The 20,555-nt window shown below is 45.4% G+C and overlaps 1 protein-coding gene across 1 annotated transcript in view; it reads right to left on the bottom strand.

Moving 5' to 3' along the window:
• Positions 1-17,497, bottom strand: part of LOC131277476 (zinc finger protein 596-like) — a 202,562-nt gene extending 185,065 nt beyond the window's left edge. The window contains exons 1-3 of the mRNA XM_058292524.2: positions 17,276-17,497; positions 12,746-12,812; positions 12,064-12,155 (exon numbers count right to left, since the gene is read on the bottom strand). The gene's annotated coding sequence lies outside the window, so the exon portion shown is untranslated. The remainder of the gene's footprint in view (positions 1-12,063; positions 12,156-12,745; positions 12,813-17,275) is intronic.
• Between the last annotated feature and the right edge of the window lie 3,058 nt (positions 17,498-20,555).

Below are 20,555 nucleotides of genomic sequence, written 5' to 3' on the forward strand. Positions count from 1 at the left end.
TGTAAATCATAATGTAAAACATAAGATAACTAAAAATTTAGAAAATTGTGTAGTCTAAAATATAAACCACAATGTAAACCCAAATGTTACCTTGTTTGAAAGCTATTGTCTCAATATCTGTACATAACTTTCAGTAAATATAGTATGAACATGTAAAAAGATTATTGCTGTGTAAGGGAAATGAATTTTATGTTGGATATGTGGGAGTACTGTATATTGTATATATGAATTACTGTGATCTAAAACTTTTGAGAAGATAAGCTTAATAATTAGGAAAAGAAAAAGAAAGGACGTAGACACTGAGGAAGAAGTTGCCTAGGCAATTTGCATGCAGGGTGAAACTTATTGCAGTGATGGAAGGCAAAACATAAAAAACAAAGCTTTTGAATTTTTTAATTTTTTGATACCCCAGTTTATTTCTACCTTAATTTTTCTAAATTAATATGTATTCTATATTTAACATTTAAACTTATCACTATATTCTATTTTACTATTAACTGAACCTGGCAATATATTGGGCTTCATTTTTGAAGAAGTTTTGGATCACAGAGAGGTTCAACAATGGCAGGGGAGGAATACTGGTGTGGGATGTTATTGACAGGGGACACATGGTTAGCAGGGAGTTCTATAAGGCATATATCCAGGGTACATAAAATTGTTTGGATATTTTCATAGTGGTTACAATTAAAAACAGCAACTTAGGGAGGGCTGAGTTCCTAGCCAGGGGAGCTCTATCACAGTCCCTAAAGGAAAAGCAGCAATCCCCCAAGTGCAACTAAGAGACCAAAAAAGATGGAAGGTACAACAATGAACCCTTGATACTAATGACTATGCTTGTGAGCCTGTGCACCTGAAATAAGAACAAGGACTAGAGCTGCAGGGTGCCTAAGAATTATCTCCTGAGAGCCTCCATGTTGCTCAAATGTGGCCAGTCCCAAAGCCAAACTCAGCATGTAAATGCATTGACTTCCCCCCAGCATGGGACATGACTCCCAGGATAAGCCTACCTGGCTGCGAGGGATTGCTACCAAGTACCAGTTAATGGTGTAACTAAAAAATGCCCTTGAATAAAAGGGTCAACTCAGACTAGCAGAATATCTCAGTCAACATATGTCAGGAGTTAAAAATATTTTTTGACATGAATAAAAGGGGGAAATGGAAAGGACATATGCGTTTATATGGCTGAGTCTCCATAAAAGAGCCAGGAGGTTATCAGAGGGGTTGCCCTTATGCACACCTGAGCAGATTCCCAGAGACAGATAAAGTAGATACAATCTCAGGTATTGGTTCTTCTGAGGGCTACAGAGACCCACAAGTTCTATGGTCATGGCAAATGGAGTTCAGTGAGATGTCAGTTGACTCTACTTTGGAGTGTGTGTTTCCGTGTGTGTTGGGAGCAGTCAATACGAGTATACACTGAGTTCAGCAATGCCAGTAACATGGCCGCCAGAGCGGAGCCCACTTCCTTATTCTTCTTCCTCCCCACTGCTTTGTTCTCCGTTTCCCGCCACTGCCCAGGCTGATAAGGCAGTACACAGGCACAAGGTGCGAAACTGAAGTCTGCCCTCCACCCCAGCAACAGCAGCTACCAATCCCTAAACCCTGCCACTTACCCCAGCAACAGTGACAACCAATTCCTAGCCTCTACCTCCTCACCCACCACTCCTCCCCTTCTCAAGAGTATATATGCATTATTCCCTCAATAAAATTTCGCAGCTTGATCCTCACCCTGTCTCGCTGTCATTCCTTGCGTCTCCTGTCTCACCATTCTCCTCCACACAAACACGAGCCCCCGTCCCATGCCCCGCTGGCCGGGGCAACCACACGTGAGATGGAGTTGGACTCAGATGTGATCTTTGTCCACAGGCCTCTCCTGTTACTTTTAATGGATCTGTAGTTGGTGCTCAGCTTTAGTGTATACCCAGGGGACCTGAATCTCTGGACTGACCATGTGATAGCCAGGTCTTGAGCCTCAACAGACTTGTAACTCCTATGCTCTGGTTTATTGGACTTACCCCACTCAGCTAACAGGGAGGTGAAGAAGGTCAACCACCACACCAGCAAGACAAGAGTGCCTACAACTGAAAGCAGAATTGTATCCAGCATCCATGTGGAATCTAAGCCCCTTCTTGATATAGATGTGGAGTGGACACATCCATTCTAAGGTCCACAGGATGAAGGAACAGAGTATAGATTAGAGTGGACTTACTGATATGTTATTCATGAACTATTGTGATTAGTAATTGAAGAAAATGTGGCATTGGTGTTGAGAAAGTGACCATGGTGGCTTCTGGGGTTAGGGAGTGGGAGGAAAAGACGTGATGTGGGGGTATATTTGGGACTTGGAATTGTCCTGGGTGGTGCTGCGGGGATAGTTACCGGATATTGTATGTCTTCCCATGGCCCACTGGGTGGGCTGTGGGAGAGTGTGGGCTATGGTGTGGACCATTGTCCATGAGGTGCAGCAGTGCTCAGAGATGTATTCACCAAGTGCAATGACTGTCTCATGATGATGGAGGAGGTTGTTATGGGGCGAGGAGTGGATGGAGGGGGTGGGGGCATATGGGGACCTCATTTTATTTTTTTTAAGATTTATTTATTTATTTCTCTCCCCTTATCCCCCCCACCCCCGCCCTGGTTGTCTGTTCTCTGTGTCTATTTGCTGTGTCTTCTTCGTCTGCTTCTGTTGTTATCAGTGGCATGGGAATCTGTGTTTCTTTTTGTTGTATCATCTTGCATCATCTCTCCATGTGGGCAGTGCCATCCTTAGGCAGGATGCACTTTCTTTTGCACTGGGCGGATCTCCTTACAGGGCACACTCTTTGCACATGGGGCTCCCTTATGTGGGGGACACCGCTGCGTGGCATGGCACTCCTTGTGCACATCAGCACTGCACATGGGCCAGCTCCACACGGTCAAGGAGGCCTGGAGTTCGAACCGTGGGCCTCCCATGTGGTAGACGGATGCCCTACCACTGGGCCAAGTCTGCTTCCCTCATATTTTTTAATGTAACATTAAAAAAATAAAGACAAAAAAAAGGAGATACAGGAAATTTAGGTGGGCTTCAAAATGGGCAGAAGGGTACAGGCACTGTGTTTGAGTCTGTGTAATTAGAACTATTATTAGAGGAACTATTTCACATTAATTTAGATTGCCTTGAGCTACAAAGCCAAGGACTCTACTTCTCATAATTTTCCTATTGTCATTAGTCTTTCTCACACAGAGGAAGTCTGAGTAGCATCACATGTATGCTTTCTAACCAAACAGCCCTGATCACTATAGGCTCTTGTCCTAGTTAAAGTTCCCCAGGTACAGTATGAACTGCAACCCAGTGTACTGACAGCTACTGTTTCCCTCAAGCTCCCATCGAAGATCTGAGGGAGGGGCATCCTAGTGACAGGGAGATGAAGGGACTGCCTCTAATGCTGAGGTAAGGCCACCTGTTTTTGTCTAAGACAGAAATGTTTCTTTCTCACATTCCCTTTCACATTGAGTACAGATCTTACTACATGCTGCTGTTTTATGGAGGGAAGAACTGAAAGAGAGAATCCCTGACACAAGAGGGCTTTAAAAATGTCAGCATCTGGTTATAAACCAAATAGAAAGGTTATTTTAATTATCAGAGCACCATTTTCCCTCTTTGGACTAAGACTTTTGGAATTGCCTATTTTGGTAAATAGACGTGTGAATCACATATTCCAGGAAGAGCTTCAGCTTTCCCACAAGTGTCTACCATACTTATTCATGGGGTCTTTGACTTTACCACTGCCTCCCATCTTTTTATTTAAATCACCAAGAATTGAAAAACACAACACAACAGGATCCTATCTTCACTGTTTTTTTTTTTTTTTTTCTGCATTGCAGGTGACCTGGAGAGCAAATGAAAATGGTAGGCACTCTGGGCCCATCCAAGTATTGTGGGAAAAACTGAGATAAAATAGGGGGCTTCCTACAAGCCGGAGCATGTTGACCTAGCCTGATCCCAGCCTCACTGTGAAATGGGGATATGGGATATGATGAAAGGTTTTCCATTAAGGAGTTCTGTTCTTCCTTCCACAGTCCCCGGGAGTGGATCTGCTCCCTTTGGGGTTACAGTTTAGGCTGTGTGGAGGCTTAAGGGAGTCCATGTGTGAGTCTCTGTGGTGTCACTGTTACCTTGTAGGGGTGACTGTGTGAATTTCCCCCAAGTGAGATGGACTGCTCAAGCTGTAGTGCTCCAAGGGGTCAGGCCTCAATGTGAACGCAGGATGTAGCACAAGAGACTGAGCTCCTGCCTACCACATGGGAGGTTTGGTTCTTGGTGCCTCCTAAAGAATACAATGAGCATGCATGATAGGCAGGCATGGCAACCTGATCCAACAAATAATGCAACAAGAGACACAAGAGGAAAAACATACTGACAGAAACAACAAAGGCAGGGAACAGAGGTGGTTTAAGTGATTAGACACCTCCCTCTCACATCAGCGGTCTGAGGTTCAGTTCCCAGTGTCTCCCAAAAAAAGCAAAAGAAGATGGATAGAAACAGCAAGTGTAAACAGTGAGGGAGTAGGGAGAAATGAAGAAACTAAAATAAATCTTAAAAAAAAACAACCAAAGAGAAGCCAAGAAAACAAGCACAACAACAAAAAAAGAAATCATGCAAGGGACTTGCACCTTCTGTGCATGTGCTTACAATTGAGTCTACAGAGAGACCAAACTGCCCATCTTTATAAAGTGGCCTCCAGATCACAGGGCCTAGGGAGGCCAGCTGTGCAGATAACCTCAGAATCTGGCATACTTCCTTATATCCACAATAAAGGAAAGTCCATATTACTCTGCATTAAATAAAAGTCCTGTGAGTTGTGAGACATCACATAGAATGACCTGTCAACCCTCATGATGATGTCACAGCCAGGAGATCTGCCACAGCACACAGGCATTGGGAAGACAAGTTAGTGCATTGGATTTTATCATTTACCATGGATCCTCTAGATGCTCAAACCCTATGAGGGTCTCTGACAAGTAAGAACTCATATTCCACTTGGTTCTTAACCTGGTATCCACGTCTGTTATAATCCAACTAGAGAGCAACCTTAGAGGCTGTTAGCATTTACCCTCTGCGTCCCTCCATAATGACTGTCCCACTGTTAAAGGCCGAAGACGGAGAGTCATTAAGTCAATGAATAAACAAACCTGGTGGAGAAAAGGAAGACTGATGGAAAAATACACTATTAAGTGATCATTTTTAAATGGCAAGATATCAATATTTTCATATCTATAATTATTATGTTTACCACAAAGATGAATGAGTAGAGGTAACAGAATGGATTGCCTGCAATTGAATTGATTCCACAAAAAAAACCTTGCCTCTAATCGAGTAGAAATTCCTGTACTATATTTGGTTAATGTACACTCAGTTTATGCAGATCCACGGAGGGTGAAATCATTGGAGATATAAAGAAGACACGAGCAAGGACTCCAAGAAGATGGCAGAGTGGAAAGACAGGGGACTCTCTCATCCTCCAGAAAAGTAGCTGGAGGACAGGCTGAAATGGACTGGAAAAAGATCTTCTAGGCATTGGGACAGCAGGAAAACACCAACAGAGGAATAGAGACAGCTCCTTAGACACAGCAGAAGCCATGAGGAGAGGACAGAGAGGTTTACCTGATATTCTACAGCTGATCTTGTAAAGAGAGGCAAAGCTTAGAGAGCCTTATAGCCTAGAGATGACCTTGTGGTGAAAACAGGAGCTGATCCTGGAAATTAACCACAATAGGAGAGGAACCTGAGAAACCGAAGCCTTGCAGACATCAGCAGCCATCTTGCTCCAATACGTGGTAAAAGACTTTGGTGAGGGAAGTAACATATTTTATCACCTGGTAAATAAGCTTCTACCCCAAATAAATACCCTTTACAAAGGCCAGCAGATTTCTGGTATTTGGCCTCAGCGCTCCTTTGGCTGACTAAGACACTGGGTCCAGAGACCAGTTTTGAGCAACTAACAGGGACAAGCCTAATGACCCAGGTTGAAACAAGAATCAAAGAGCAGCAGTAAAACACAGACTCCCACCAACAAATCCCAAGAAAAGGGAAAGAAATTGAGCATCTGAGTAACCTGCATCCTAATCAGATGCCTAACGTGAGCAAAAATTTACAAGCCAGACTAAGAAAACAGAAAACATGGCCCAGGAAAAGGAATACATCAAAGCACCAAAAGACACACAAAACTTGAGAGAACTAATTAACAAGATGCGTGCAAATTCTCATCTCAATTAATGAGATGAAAAAAATATATGCTTAAGAAATGAATGACATCAAGAAGATACTGATCAAGCACAAAGAAAAATGTGAAATCTGACATAAAAAAGTAACAGAGCTAATGGGAATGAAAGACACCATAAGTGAGATTAAAAAAACACATTAAAGGCATAAAACTGCAAACCTGAAATGATAGAAGAAAGAATAAGTCATACTGAAGACAGAACAGCTAAAACAGGAGAGAGGAAAGAATGGAAAAAAATAAGCAAGGGCTCAAGGAGTTGAAAGACAATGCAAAAAGCAAGAATATTCATGTCATAGGAGTTCCAGAAGGAGACGAGAAAGGAAAAAGGGGAAAAAAGGGTATTTGAGGAAACAGTAGCTGAAAATTTACCAACTCTCATGAAAGTAATGAACCTACATTTCTAAGAAGCCCACCATATCCCAATCAGAATAAATGCAAGTTGACCTATTCCAAACACATACTACTCAGAAGGTCAAATGTCAGAGATAAAGAGAAAATTCTGAGAGCAGTAAGGGAGAAGGGTATCATCACTTACAAGGAACACCCAGTAAGACTCAGTACAGCTGCCTCATGAGAAACCATGGAGGCAAGGAGACAGCAGTATGATACAACTGGGATACTGAAAGAGAAAAACTGCCAGCCAGGAATCCTGCATCCAGCAAAACTGCCCTTCACATAGGAAGGTGGGTATAAAATATTCACAAGCAAGGAGAAACTAAGACAGTTCGTAAAAAAGAATCCATCTTGAAGGCTATATTAGACGACGCCTAGAACCTCAAAGAAAATGACAGGAGAGAGAGGCTTGGGAGAGAGAATAGGAGAAAGAATAGCAGAAAGGATAACCAAGAAAGGAAAAAGACAGACCGAAATCTGATGTGGCATATGATGACCAAAGAAGAAAATGGTGGAAATAAACAATGAACTCACAGTAATATCACTGAATGTGAATGGCTTAAACTCACCAATCAAAAGATGTACGCTGACAGGATGTACTAAAGAAAAAGCACTAGGCATCTATATGCTGCTTATCAGAGACACACCTTAGACCCAGGGATACAAACTGCCTGAAAGTGAAAGGTTTGAAAAAGATACCCGATGCAAATAGTAACCAAAAAAGAGCAGGGGTACCTATACTAATATTGGACAAAACAGATTATAATGGGAAAAAGTTATAAGAGCTATAAAAAAGACACTGAATATTAATAAAAGGACCAACCAAACAGGAAGATATAACAGATATAAATACCTATGCACCTAACCAAGGTGCCCCAAAATACGGGAAACAAACTCTGGGAAAAGTCAAGGGAGAAATAGGCACCTCTACTATAATCATTGGAGACTTCAATGCACCTCTCTCATCATTAGATAGAACTAGACAGAAGATCAACAAGGAAATAGAGAACTTAAACATCATGATGAGTTAGACGTAACAGACATATAGAGAATGCAGCATCCAAACTCAGAGGGTTATACATTCTTTGCACATGCCCATGGATCCTTCCCCAGGATAGACTACATTTTAGGGCACAATACAGCTCTCAATAAATATAAAAAGATTGAAATTAAACAAAGCACCTTCTCAGATGATCGTAAGGGAAGGAAACCAAAAATCAGTAACAGACAGGATAAAGGTGAATTCGCAAATGTGTGTGGAGGCTAAACAACACACTCCTGAACAACCAGTGGGTCAAAGAAGAAATTGCAAGTGAAATCACTAAATGTATTCAGACAAATGAAAACAAGATCACAACTTTTCAAAACTAATGGGATACAGCAAAGGCAGTCTTGAGACGGAAATTTATAGACCTAAAAGCCTAGAGTAAAAAAGAAGAAAGAGCTAAACTCAAAGACTTAACTGAACAACAAGAGAAACTAGAAAAAGAATAGCAAACCAATCCTCAAAAAAAGCAGAAAAAAAATTATGATTAGAGGAGAAATAAATGAAATTGAGGAGAAAAAAACTAGAGAAAATAAAAATCAAAAACTGGTTCTTAGAGATCAGTAAAATTCACAAACCCCTAACAAGATTAACAAAGAAAAATAAAGGAAGCAAACAAATACAATTGGAAATGAAAGGGGAGAAGTTATGACTGACCCCACAGTACTAAAAAGGATCGTAAGAGGATATTCTGCGAAAGTGTATGCTAACAAATTGGACAACCTAGATGAAATGGGCAAATTCCTAGAAATGCACAACCAATCAACACTGATACTACAGGAAATATAAGAACTTGAACCAATCATATTTAAAGTCACTGAATCTATCTTCAAAATCTCCCAACAAAGAAACTCCAGGACCATGTGTCTTCACAGATGAATTCTACCAAATAATTCAAAAAGAACTAACACCAATCCTGTTCAAACTCTTCCGAAAAGTTGAAGAGGCAGGAAAATAACCCAACAATGTTTATGAAGCCAACATCAACATAATACCAAAGCCAAATAAAGACACTGTAAGGAAAAGAAAATTACAGACCAATCTCTCTAACGAACACTGATGAAAAACTTAACAAAATATTTATAAATCGAATCTAGCAGCATATCAAAAGACGTATACATCACGACCAAGTGCGATTTATTCCTCGTAGGCAAGGCTGGTTCAACATAAGAAAATCAATTAATGTAATACACCACATGAATGAACGGAAGGAAAAAAAACCACATGATCATCTCAATCGAGCTAGAAAAAGCACTTGACAAAATCCAGCATCCTTTCTTATAAAAATATTTCAAAAGAGATGAATAGAAGGAAAGTTCCTTAAAACGATGAAATGCACACATGAAACACCCACATCTAACATCATAACCAGTGGGAAAAGGTTAAAGCTTTTCCTCTAAGACTGGGAACAAAACAAGGATGCCCACTAGCACCACTGTTATTCAACATTGTAACAGAACCGCTATGTAGAGCAATAAAAGAAGAAAAAAAATTAAAGGCATGCAAATAAGAAAAGAGGATGACATGATCTTATACTTAGAAAATTTTGAAAGGTCTACAACAAAGCTACTGGAGCTAATAAATGAGTTCAGCACAGTGACAGGCAGCAAGACTGACACAGACAAATCAGTAATGTTTTTGTTTTTCTACACTAGTATTGCACAATCTCAGGAGGAAATCAGGGGAAAATTCCATTTCCAATAAGACAGATTCCTAGGAGCCAATTTAACAAAAGAAGTACTTGACTACCATGGAGAAAATTACAAAATTATGCTAAAAGAAATTTTAAAAGACCTAAACAATCGGAAAGACCTTCCATGTACATGGACTGGAAAACTAAATATCACAAAGATGTGAATCCTACCAAAACTGATTTATAGATTCACGGCAATACGAACACAATTCAAACAATCTATTTTACAAGGAGTGCCCTGCCACACAGGGGTGGCCCCCGCATAGGGGAGCGACACACACAAGCAGTGCACCCCATAAGGAGGGCCGCCAAGCGCGAAAGAAAGTGTAGCCTGCCCAGGAATGGCACCGCACACACGGAGAGCTGACGCCACAAGATGATGCAAAAAAAAGATACACAGATTCCCGTGCCGCTGACAACAGAAGCAGACAAAAAGAACACGCAGCAAATGGACACAGAGAACAGGCAACTGAGGAGGTAAGGGGAGAGAAAGAATTAAAATAAATCGTAAAAGAAAAAAAAGGAATAAACTTGAAATGGATCGAAGACCTAAATATAAAAACAAATACCATAAAACTGCTAGAAGAAAAAGTAGGGAAATATCGAAAGACTTTGTGGTACATGGTAGTTTCTTGGACCTTACACCCAAAGCACAAACAACAAAAGAAAAATTAGATAAATGGGACCTCCTGAAAATTTGAAACTTTTGCACCTCCCAGGACTTTGTGAAAAGGGTTAAAAGGCAGCTGACTCAATGGGAGAAAATATTTAGAAATCTACATGTTTCATAAGGGTTTAATATTCAGGATATACAGAGATATGCTATAACTCAACACTAAAAAGACAAATTACCCAATTTAAAAATGGGCAAAAGACATGAATAGACATTTGTCCAAAGAAGAAATACAAATGGAAAAAACACATAAAAAAATATTCGACCTCATTAATGACTAGGGAAATGCATATCAAAACAACGAGATAGAATTTCAGAGCTATCACAATGGCCACTATTAAAAAGTCACAGAACTACAAGCGTTGGAGAGGATGTGGAGAGACAGCAACACTTACTCACTGTTGATAAGAACACAGAATGGTACAGCCACTGTGGAGGACTGTTTAGCAGTTCCTAAAGAAGCTGAATAACAGGGAGGTGAAGATGGTCAACCACCACACTAGGGAACCGAGAGTGCCTACAACTCCAAGCAGGAGGACCACATCCCTCAACCATGTGGATCTAAGCCTCCTCTCAATATAGAGGTGGAGTGGACATCACCAACCCAGGGTCCATAGGATGGAGCAATAAAATATGGATTAGAGTGAACTCGCCTATATTCTACTATAGACCTACAGTGACTCTAGCAATGGAAGAAATTTTATCATTGATGTGGAGACAGTGGCCACAGTAGTTGCTGAGGGCAGGGAGAGGGAAGAAGAGATATGATGTGGGGGCATTTTGGGGACTTGGAGTTGTCCTAAATGATATGGTAGAGACAGATGTAGGACATTATAGATTCCGCCATAACTCCGTGAATGTACTGGGGGAGAGTGTAAACTACAATGTAATCTATAATCCATGCAGTGCAGCAGTACCCCAAAAGGTATTCACAAAATGCAATGGATGTGCCACAAGGATGAAAGAGGTTGTTGATGTGGGAGGAGTGGGTGGGTGGGTAGGGTGTGGGGTATGTGGGAAACTCTTAGATTTTTTAATGTAACGTTTTTTGTGACAATAGAAAAAAAATTTTTTAATTAACAAAAAAAGAAATTGAATATAGATTTGCCACATGACCTTGCAACACTACTACTGGGTATATACCCCAGAAGAACTGAGAGCGGTGACATGAATAGACATCTGCACACTTACATTCATAGTGGCATTATTCACAATTGCCAAAAGCTGGAAACAACCCAGGTGTCTATCAGCTGATGAATGGATAAACAAACTGTGGGGTATAGATACGAGATGATATTATGCAGTGGTAAGAAGAAATGAAGCGGTAAACCATATGACGACATGGATTAACCTGGAGAAAAGTATGGTGAGTGAAGCAAGCGAGACACAAAAGGACCAATACAGGAAGCTTGCATTACTACGATCTAAATGTATTGTGTAAGATAATGTATGATTCCATTTACATAAAATACAAAAATAAATTAATCCATAGAAAAAAAATATATTTGTGTCAAAATAGCCAGAAATGGGATCTGTTGACGGCAGGGGAAGCATGGAGAGATCGAGAGGTGATGAATTCTTATTTGTTTTTAGTTTCTTCTTATTATTACTGAAATAATGAAAATGCTCTAATGATGAATGAGGTGATTAATGCACAACTATGTGATTGTGCTGAATATCACTGATCGACCACTGTGGATGAACTGTATGCTTTTGAAAAAAAAAAAACAACAAAAAAAGGCAAGCGGCATTTAAAAATGGGAAAATGTGTGAACGAACATTTACCAAAGAAGAAACATTTGATTCTTTTCATCGCTAGGAAAATACAGGTTAAAATCTGCTACACATACTAGAATGGTTAAAATCAAGAGACATAATACCAACTGTTAAAGAAGATGTGGAAAAACTGGAGCCCTTGTACATTTCTGGTGAGAATGCAAAATGGTGCTGCCACTTTGGGAAAAATTTTGTCAGTTTCTTAAAAATATAAGCTTACCATAATTCTTGCTAATTCCACTCCAAGAAATTTATCCAAGACAAATGAAATTGTGTCTATCAATTCCTAGGGCAAGTGCATAGCAGCCAAAACTGGGGGGAAAAAAAAAATGTCTATTAGCTGCTACATGGATAACAAAAGGAGGTATAGCCATAAATAGATCTGCACCTTTATCTAATTTTAGGCACCCTGAGCCTCCCTGGCGCCGAGAGATTACTATCTACTGAACTAGAAAAAAACCTTGAATAAAAGGGAGAAATGGTAAAGACAAATGAGTTTACATGGCCAAGAGACTTCAAATGAGTCGGGAGTTCATCCGAGGGTTTGCACTTACTCATGTCTCAGCAGAATCTCAGAGACAGCCAAAGTAGATACAACCCTAGGTCCTGGTGCTCCTGAGGGTTACGGAGACACACAGGTTCTACGGTCATGACAGCTGGCTCTGGAGTTCAGCGTCTTGCCAGGGGGCCCTACTTTGGAATTTGTGCTCCCGAGTGTGATGGAGTTGGACTCAGATGTGGCCTCTCTACACATGCCTCCTCTGTCACTTTGACTGAACCTGTGGTTGGTGCTGGGGCTGGTGTATGCTTAGGAGACTTGAACCTCTGCGCTGTCCACGTGCCAGCTGGGCCCTGAGCCTCATCAGAGTTGCAACACCTACTCTCCTGTTCGTTGCACTTACCCAGGTCAGCTGACAGGGAAGTGGAGAATGGTCAACAGCCACACCAGGGAACCGAGAGTATCTACAACTGCAAGCAGAAGGATAGCATCCATCAGCCATGTGGGATCTAACCCCCTCTCAATTTAGAAGTGGAGTGGACACTGCCATCCCAGGGTCCACAGGATGGAGGAATATATTAACAATTGGAGTGGACTTGCTGGTGTTCTTCTATGTAACTGTTGTGACTCTAGAAGTGGAAGAAAATATATCATTGACAGAGAGACGACGGCCACGGGAGTTGCTGAGGGCAGGGAGAGGGAGGAAGAGGTGTGATGTGGGGCATTCACTGGGTATAGTCACCAAATGCAATGAATGTTTCTTACTGATGAAAGGGGATGAGAATGTGGGAGGAGCAGGGGTAGGGGGCAGAGACTGCGATATATGGGGACCTCTTATGTTTCTGAATGAAACATTTTGTGTGATCTATTTATCTTTTAAAAAGCCAATAAAATTATTTAAAATAAAAAGCCACGTGTGAAATATGAATATGGATAAAACTGCATATATGACTGTTTTCTTTGAAATTAAACAAATGTATGTTAATGTCACAAAACATGAATATCGTAATGTCACTTATGTTAAGTAAAAGAAACCTGACACAAAGTACTACATACTGTATGATTTAATTTATATAAAACGTAAATCAGTTTATAAAGATGAAGTTGGATCGGTGGTTATGCAGGGCTGGGGAAGGACTGCTATAAGGGGCGTGGGTTTTTTCTCTTTAGAGTACTGAAGAGGTCTTCAAATTTTTGTTGTGATGAATGCACAATATTGTGATTATACTATAAGCCCTGATTATACACTTCGGAGAGATCATATGGCATGTAACCTCTACCAAAAGGAAGAGTGTCCCTGGGACCATGGGGAGCTCTGAGGGAAGCCAAGGCTGAAAGCTGTCCTGGGCCTCCAGTGCAGCCACAGCCAGGAGGGGACAGGATGGGAGTGGGTCCCTAGAACCCAGAGCTCCCATGCCCTGTGTACTCCCAGAAAGCAGAATGCAGTAAAACAGGGGAGGAAGACAGAAAAGGAAAGACTCACCAGGGCTTTGACCCAAAGAATGCAAACACCTAAGAAGAGGAGGAGCCCACACCTGCAGAGTTCTGGGGTCTGATACACACTTTTAGTTGCAACTGTTGTGATCCCGGCAAAATGCCCAGGCTGGACACAAACCTGCACCTGTAGGCCACTCCTGGGAGGGGTCCCCATTCACTGTGCTCCCTGCAGGCACACACCAGGTGTCAGTCACGCTCCCCTGGGTCTTCCCAGGAGCCCGTTCCCTGGGAGTGATCAATTCCCCTCAGCAGTGACCCCTTTAAGAGCCACTGCTGGAGACCAGTCCCTGAGCCTGACTTTTCCAGGTGGGAGGAGAAAGCCAAGCAGCCTCTGCCTGGCTCCAGAGGCAAATTTGAAGTGCACGGCCTGGGAAGGGGGTGCTGAAAGGGGAAGCACCCCAGGGACTTCAGAGGATCAGGAGGGCAGAGGGTGGGGCAAAGGGGTGGACCATGGTGGGGAGTGGGGGAAGGGGGGATGGAGAGGGGAATGCAAGGAGGGAGGGGGGACTGTGGAGGGGGAGAAGGGACCATGGAGGGGGTGGAGGGACTGCAGTGGTGGAGGAGGGGTCATGGTCTGGAAGGGCTGTGGGGGCAGGAAAGAGAGGAGGCAGGAAGGAATGGGGGGCAGGAGGGACTGTGGGGGGAGAAAAGACAATATAGGGGTGCAAGAGGGACCATGGGGGGCAGGGACAATGGGATGGAAAAGGGACCATATGGGAGAGATGAGGGTCCATAGGGGTGGAGGAGGGACTTTGGGGGAGCAGGAGGGATCATGGGGGTGAGAAGAAACTGTGGCAGGGAGGGACCATGGGGAAGCAGGAGTGAAAGTGAGAGTGGAGCGAGCATGGGGGGGTAGGAAGGATGGTGGGGGGCAGGAGGGGACATGGGGAACAGGAGGAGGCAAGGGGGGACAGGAAAGACCATGGGAGTGAGGAGGGACTGTGGGATGACAGGAGGAACAGTGGGGGGGGGGGGAGGGATCTTGGGGTGGAGGAGGAACTGTGGGGTTCCAGGAGGGACTGTAGGGATCATGGGGACAGAGGATCATGGGAAGGAGGGACCACAGAGGATGACCTTTGGGAAGGAGACCATGGGCAGGAGGATCATGGGGGGGAGGAACCCTGGGAGAGGAGGAGGGCCTTTGGAAAGGCAGGAGGGACCGTGAGGGGGATGAGGAACTGTGGGGGGAAGGGACTGTGGGGAGGCAGGAGTGAACAGGAAGCGATCGTGGAGGACAGGAGAAACTGTGGGGGAATGAAGGACCATGGGGAGCACATGAGGGACCTGGGGGGGGTGAGGGACCATAGGAGTGAGGAGGGACCATGGGGGGGAGGGTCTGGGGGGACAGGAGGGACTGTGGGGTGGATGGAAGAGGGAGCGTGGGGGGCCAAGAGGGAGTGGGGGGGCAGAAGGGAGGGTGGATGTGGAAGAGGGAGCATGGGGGGCAAGGAGGGACCATGGGGGGCAGAACCCTAGGGAGACAGGAGGAACTGTGGGAGTGGAGGGAGAATGGCAGAGCAGGAGGTACCATAGGGGGAACAGGAGGGTCCCTGGAGGGAAGAGGAGGAACCCTGGTGGGGAGAAGGTACTGTGGGGGGAGAGTAGAAACCCTAGGAGGGACTATGGGGGTGGAGGAGGGACTTTGGGGGGAGCAGGAGAGACCCGGGGAAGGCAGGAGGAACTGTGGGGGTAGAAGAAGCATAGTAGAACAGGAAGGACCTTGAGGGGAACAGAAGGGACCGTGGTGGGACAAAGGGGATGTTGGAGAAAACAGGAGGAACCTTCGAGGGAGGAGGGACTGCAGGGGAGAGGAAGAACTATGAAGAGGAGGAGGGGCTGTGGGGAAGCAAGAGGGACCATGGGGGGGCAGGAGGGTCTATGGGAGGCAGGGGGGAACAGTGGGGGGAAGGGACCATGGTGGGGAGGAGGGACCAAGGAGGGTCAGGACGGACCTTGTAGGGGCAGGAGAGTCCTTGAGGGTGAGGAGACCTTAGTGGGGAGGGACCTTCGGGAGGTGGGAGTGACCATGAGGGTGGAACGAGCATGGGTGGCAGGAGGGACCATGGGGGGGGAAGGAACTGTGGGGGGACAGGAGAGACCATGGGGAGGAGGAATGTGGGGTGGAGGGAATGGGAGGGCAGGAGAGACTGTGGGGGGAAGAAGGGACAGTAGGGAGTGAGGGACTGTGGGGGTGGAAGAGGGACTTTGGGGGGCACAAGGGATCTCGGGGTGAGGAGGGACCATGGGGAGGTGGGAGGAACTGTGGGGGTGGAGGTGGCATGGCGGAGCAGGAGGGACCATCCAGGAACAGGGGAGCCTTGGAGGGAACAAGAGGAGGGACCTTGGGGGTGAAGAGGGACCTAGGGGAAGGCAGAGGGTCCGCGGGGGGAGGGACGTGGAGTGAGGAGGGATCCTGGAGGACAGGAGGAACCTTGAGGGGGCAGGAATCGTGGGGAGCAGGAGGGGCAGTAGGGGGGGCAGGAGGGGCCATAGGGGGCAGAAAAGATTGTGGGGGTGTGGGATCACGAGGGGGAATGTAGGGGGCGAGGAGGGACTTTGGAGGGGCAGGGATGGAGAGGGGGGCAGGACGGCCTGTGGGGGGGAGAACCATTGGTGGGGACAGTGGGCGGGGATGATCATTGGGTGAGGGACAATAGGCAGGGAGGAGGAACTTTGGGGGGCAGAGGGGACCATGGGGGCCTAGGAGGGACCATATGCGGGGAGGGACCTTAGAACTGGGAAAGGGATCATGCTGGGGCTGGCGAAACAGTGGGCGGGGGGGGGGGAGGGAACATGGGGGGGATGTGGGGGGCAGGGACCTTGCAGGGGTGGGACTGTGGGGGGAGAGGGAGGCACTGTGTGAAGGAGGAGGGGCCACGGGGTTGGAGGAACCCTGGGGGAGGGACTTTCGGGGAGTGGGAAGGACGATGAGGGGGGAGGAAGGGTCCTGGGGAGGACAGCAGGACCGTTGGGGGGGGCGGCTGGAGGGGCCGTGGGGGTGGAAAAGAGCTTGGGGGGAAGGAGGGCCCAAGGTGAGGGGCAGGAAGGAGCGTGGGGGAGGGCGGGACGCCCTTCCCGTGGGCCGCGGGACCCTTATTCTGACACGGGCCCCGCGCCGCAGGCCAGCCGGGCTGGGCCGGGACCCCGGACTGGACCCTGCGCCCCCCGCCCGGCGCCGCCCGCGGAAGCAGCGCCCCCACCCGGCGCGGCCCGTCCGGGTCCCCAACAGGCCCTGAGGGCGCGCGGGACAGGGGCGCCGCGCACAACCTCCCGGGACCCGCGCCCCCCGCAGGCGAGCCGGCAGGAACGTTAGGGGGCGCGGGACGGGCGCCCCTCGACGCAGCAAGGGCAGGCCCGCGCGCCGCCTTCCCGCGCCTCTGGAGGTCCCCGCCCGCCTGCGCCCCGCCCCGCCGCCAAGTCGGGTCCCCAAACTTACTGCTACCGCGGGCCGAGGACACGGACGGGGTCCCGGGGCGCGGAGCCGAGCGCTCCCCGCAGCCCCCCACGCCGGCCGACGACACGTCCCTCCTGCTCTCGGGGTCCCGGGCGGCACCCCCAGAACACGCCAGCAGGTCCTCGTGCGCTCCCCAAACACCACGGGCTCTTAAAGGAGCCGCCGCGCCGTAGACTGGGTGAGACTTGAGGGGCCGGAGCTTCTGCGCCTGCGCCGGCGCCTGGGCCAATGAGCCCTAAGGGGGCGTGACCCTACCCTTGACGGACAGCGCCAGGCACCCAATCACACATTTTTGCTTTCAGGACTTCACCGTGCAAAAATCAAACACTTATGCACACCAATAACGGTCAATCTGAGGAGGAACTCAATTTTTAAAAAATCATGTATACTAGTAACTTAAAAAATCTCTTAGCTAGGAATGAATTTAACTAACGATGTAAATGACATGCACAGAAAACTATACAACACTGTTTAAGGAAATCAAAGAAGATGTAAATAAATGGAAGAATATTCCCTGTTTATGGATAGGAAGAATAAATATCATTAAGATGTCCATCCTACCCAAACTAATCTACAGATTTGATGCAATCCCAATAAAAATCAACACAGCATTTTTTACTGAATTGGAAAAACTACCTATGAAATTTATTTGGATGAGCAAGGGGCCCTGAACAAAGACATACTGAAAAAGGAAAATAAAATCAGAGGAATCATGCTACCTGACTTTGACCTGAATTGAGAGTTCTGATACAGATCCTCACATATACAGTCCCTGATGTTCGACAAGACCACCAAGCCCGCTCAGCTGAGAGAGAATGGCCACTTCAACAAATGGGGGTTGGAGAACTGGACATCCATATGCAAAAGAATGAGAGAGGAACACCAATTCAAACTTTACTCAAAAATCAACTCAAGATGGATCAAAGATCTAAATATAAAAGGCAAGGTCATAAAGACCTTGGAAGATAAGGTAAGGAAGCATATACAGGACACTGTGATAGGAAATGGCTTCATGAACTTCACATTCAAAATAGGAGAAGAAAAATAAAAAATAGTTGAAAGGGACCTCCTCAAAAATTAAAACCTTTTGCACCTCAAAGGAGTCTGTGAAGAAAGTGAAAAGACAGCCTACTCAATGAAAGAAAACATTTGGTAACCATATATCTGATAGGAGCCTAATACCCAGCATATGTGAAGAAATCTTTCATCTGAAAAACAGAGAGACAAACAACCTGTTTTAAAAATGGGCAAGAGATTTGAACAGACACTTCTCCAAAAAAGTACAAATGGCTAAATAGCACATGAAAAGACACTCAACGTCACTAACTATTAGAGAAACGCAAATCAAAACTACAATGAGATACCATCTTACACCAATAGACTGGCAGCTATTAAAAAACAGAGGACCACAAGTGGTGGAGAGGATGTGGAGGAATGGGAACCCTCATCCACTGCTGGTGGAAATGTAGACTGGTCAGGCATTGTGGAAGACAGAGTGGCCGTTTCTCAAAAAACTAACTACAGATCTGCCACATGACCCAGCTATTCACTGCTGGGTATATACCCAGAAGAACTGAAAACAAGGACATGACCGATACATGCACACCAATGTTCGTAGCGGCATTATTCACTATTGCCAAGAGTTGGAATCAACCCAAATGCCCTTCAACAGATGAATGAATAAACAAAACGTGGTATACACATACAAAGGAATGCGTACAATGGAATGAGTACAGTTGTAAGAAGGAATACAGTATTAACACACAGGATAACATGGATGAATCTCGAGAACCTTATGTTGAGCGAAGCAAGCCACATATTAAAGGATAAATATTACATGACCTCTCTGACATGAATTAAGCAAACCGAGCCGACTCAGAGAGCTAGAGTCTGGAAGAAAGGCTTACAGAAAATATAAAGGGAGAAGAAGGTTGTGAGAAAACACCTACACAGACGAAATCTATGATAAAGTGGAATTGAGTGGTTCAGTGAAGGGACGCGACAGGGGTGTAAGGATACTACTGGGTTGGACAGTGCAAGCTTGACAGGATCTATGTTGGGGCAGATGGATCAGAAGGAGGAAGGGGAAAATGTTGGGGGAGCGAACAGGTGAACACAGGGAATTGGCAGGTATGTGGTTGAAACTACAATGCTGAGAAAACCCTTTTGGCAACATAACAAGGAGGGGTTACTGGTTCAGGGGGTTGGATGGAGAGCATCTGGCACAGGATGCACCTGGAGCTGGCTTCTAGGGAGCGTGTGAGCGCTCATCTTGTCACAGTGTGTTATATCAGAGCCATACAATGCGTGGGAAGGTGTTGTACCCCCATCTTGGGGACGCCTGATGTTCTCAAACAGAGGGGAGGGTGTCTCTCAAGAGCATGGGTGGCTCCTAAAGGGGGAGGACAGTCCAGTGTGTCAAAGCACTCTCAGCATTGTTGCAAGTATCTATGAATCCTGTCCTTCAAGCAGTGAAGCTTGGTTGTCACTGTGAGCCCCAAGGTGAGGGGCAGAGATGAATAGAATAGATGGAAGAGGGGCAGCTGGGGGACAATGGAAGTGTTCTGCATGGTCCTGCAATGATGGATACAGGCCATGTTAAATTTCACTAAAAACTTATTAAAAAAATGTGTGGTCCAAAATGCAAATCATAATGTAAACTACTGACCTTGGTTAGTAGCTATGTTTCAATATTTACACATCAGCTGTAGTAAATGTAACATCCGCATGTAAGAAGATCATTGGTGGGGAAGGGGGAAATCGGGGAGGATGTTGAGTATATGGGAGTCCCTTGTATTCTGTATGTGACTTTACTGTGACCTAAAACTTCTTTGAAGACATAATGAAAAAAAATATAAAAATGTGGTAAGACACTGAGGAAGAAATGGAAGAGATGGCCTTGCCACTGTACATACAGGACAACACCTATCTATTATAGTGATGAAAGGCAAAACATCAAAAAAAATTTTTGTAGTGTTTTTAACTTTTTAATACCCCAATTTTTAAACTTTTTTTAGTTTTTTAAATTAATATGTATTTTCTTTCTAATGTTCAAACTAATCATTACTATTTCATTTTTCTATTAGTTGAATTTGGCAATATGTTAGGCTTCATTTTTAAAGAAGTTTTGGATCACAGAGGATGCAACGATGGGAGGGGAGGAGCACTGGTGTGGGGTGTCATTGATGGGGGATGTATGGGAGGGAGTTCACCTTGGCATTCATATAGGGTGTATGGGGTATTGCTGTAGTGGGTAGAGCTT

The sequence above is a fragment of the Dasypus novemcinctus genome, unplaced genomic scaffold, assembly GCF_030445035.2.
Source record: "Dasypus novemcinctus isolate mDasNov1 unplaced genomic scaffold, mDasNov1.1.hap2 scaffold_106, whole genome shotgun sequence".
In the NCBI taxonomy this organism is placed as follows: Eukaryota; Metazoa; Chordata; class Mammalia; order Cingulata; family Dasypodidae; genus Dasypus; species Dasypus novemcinctus.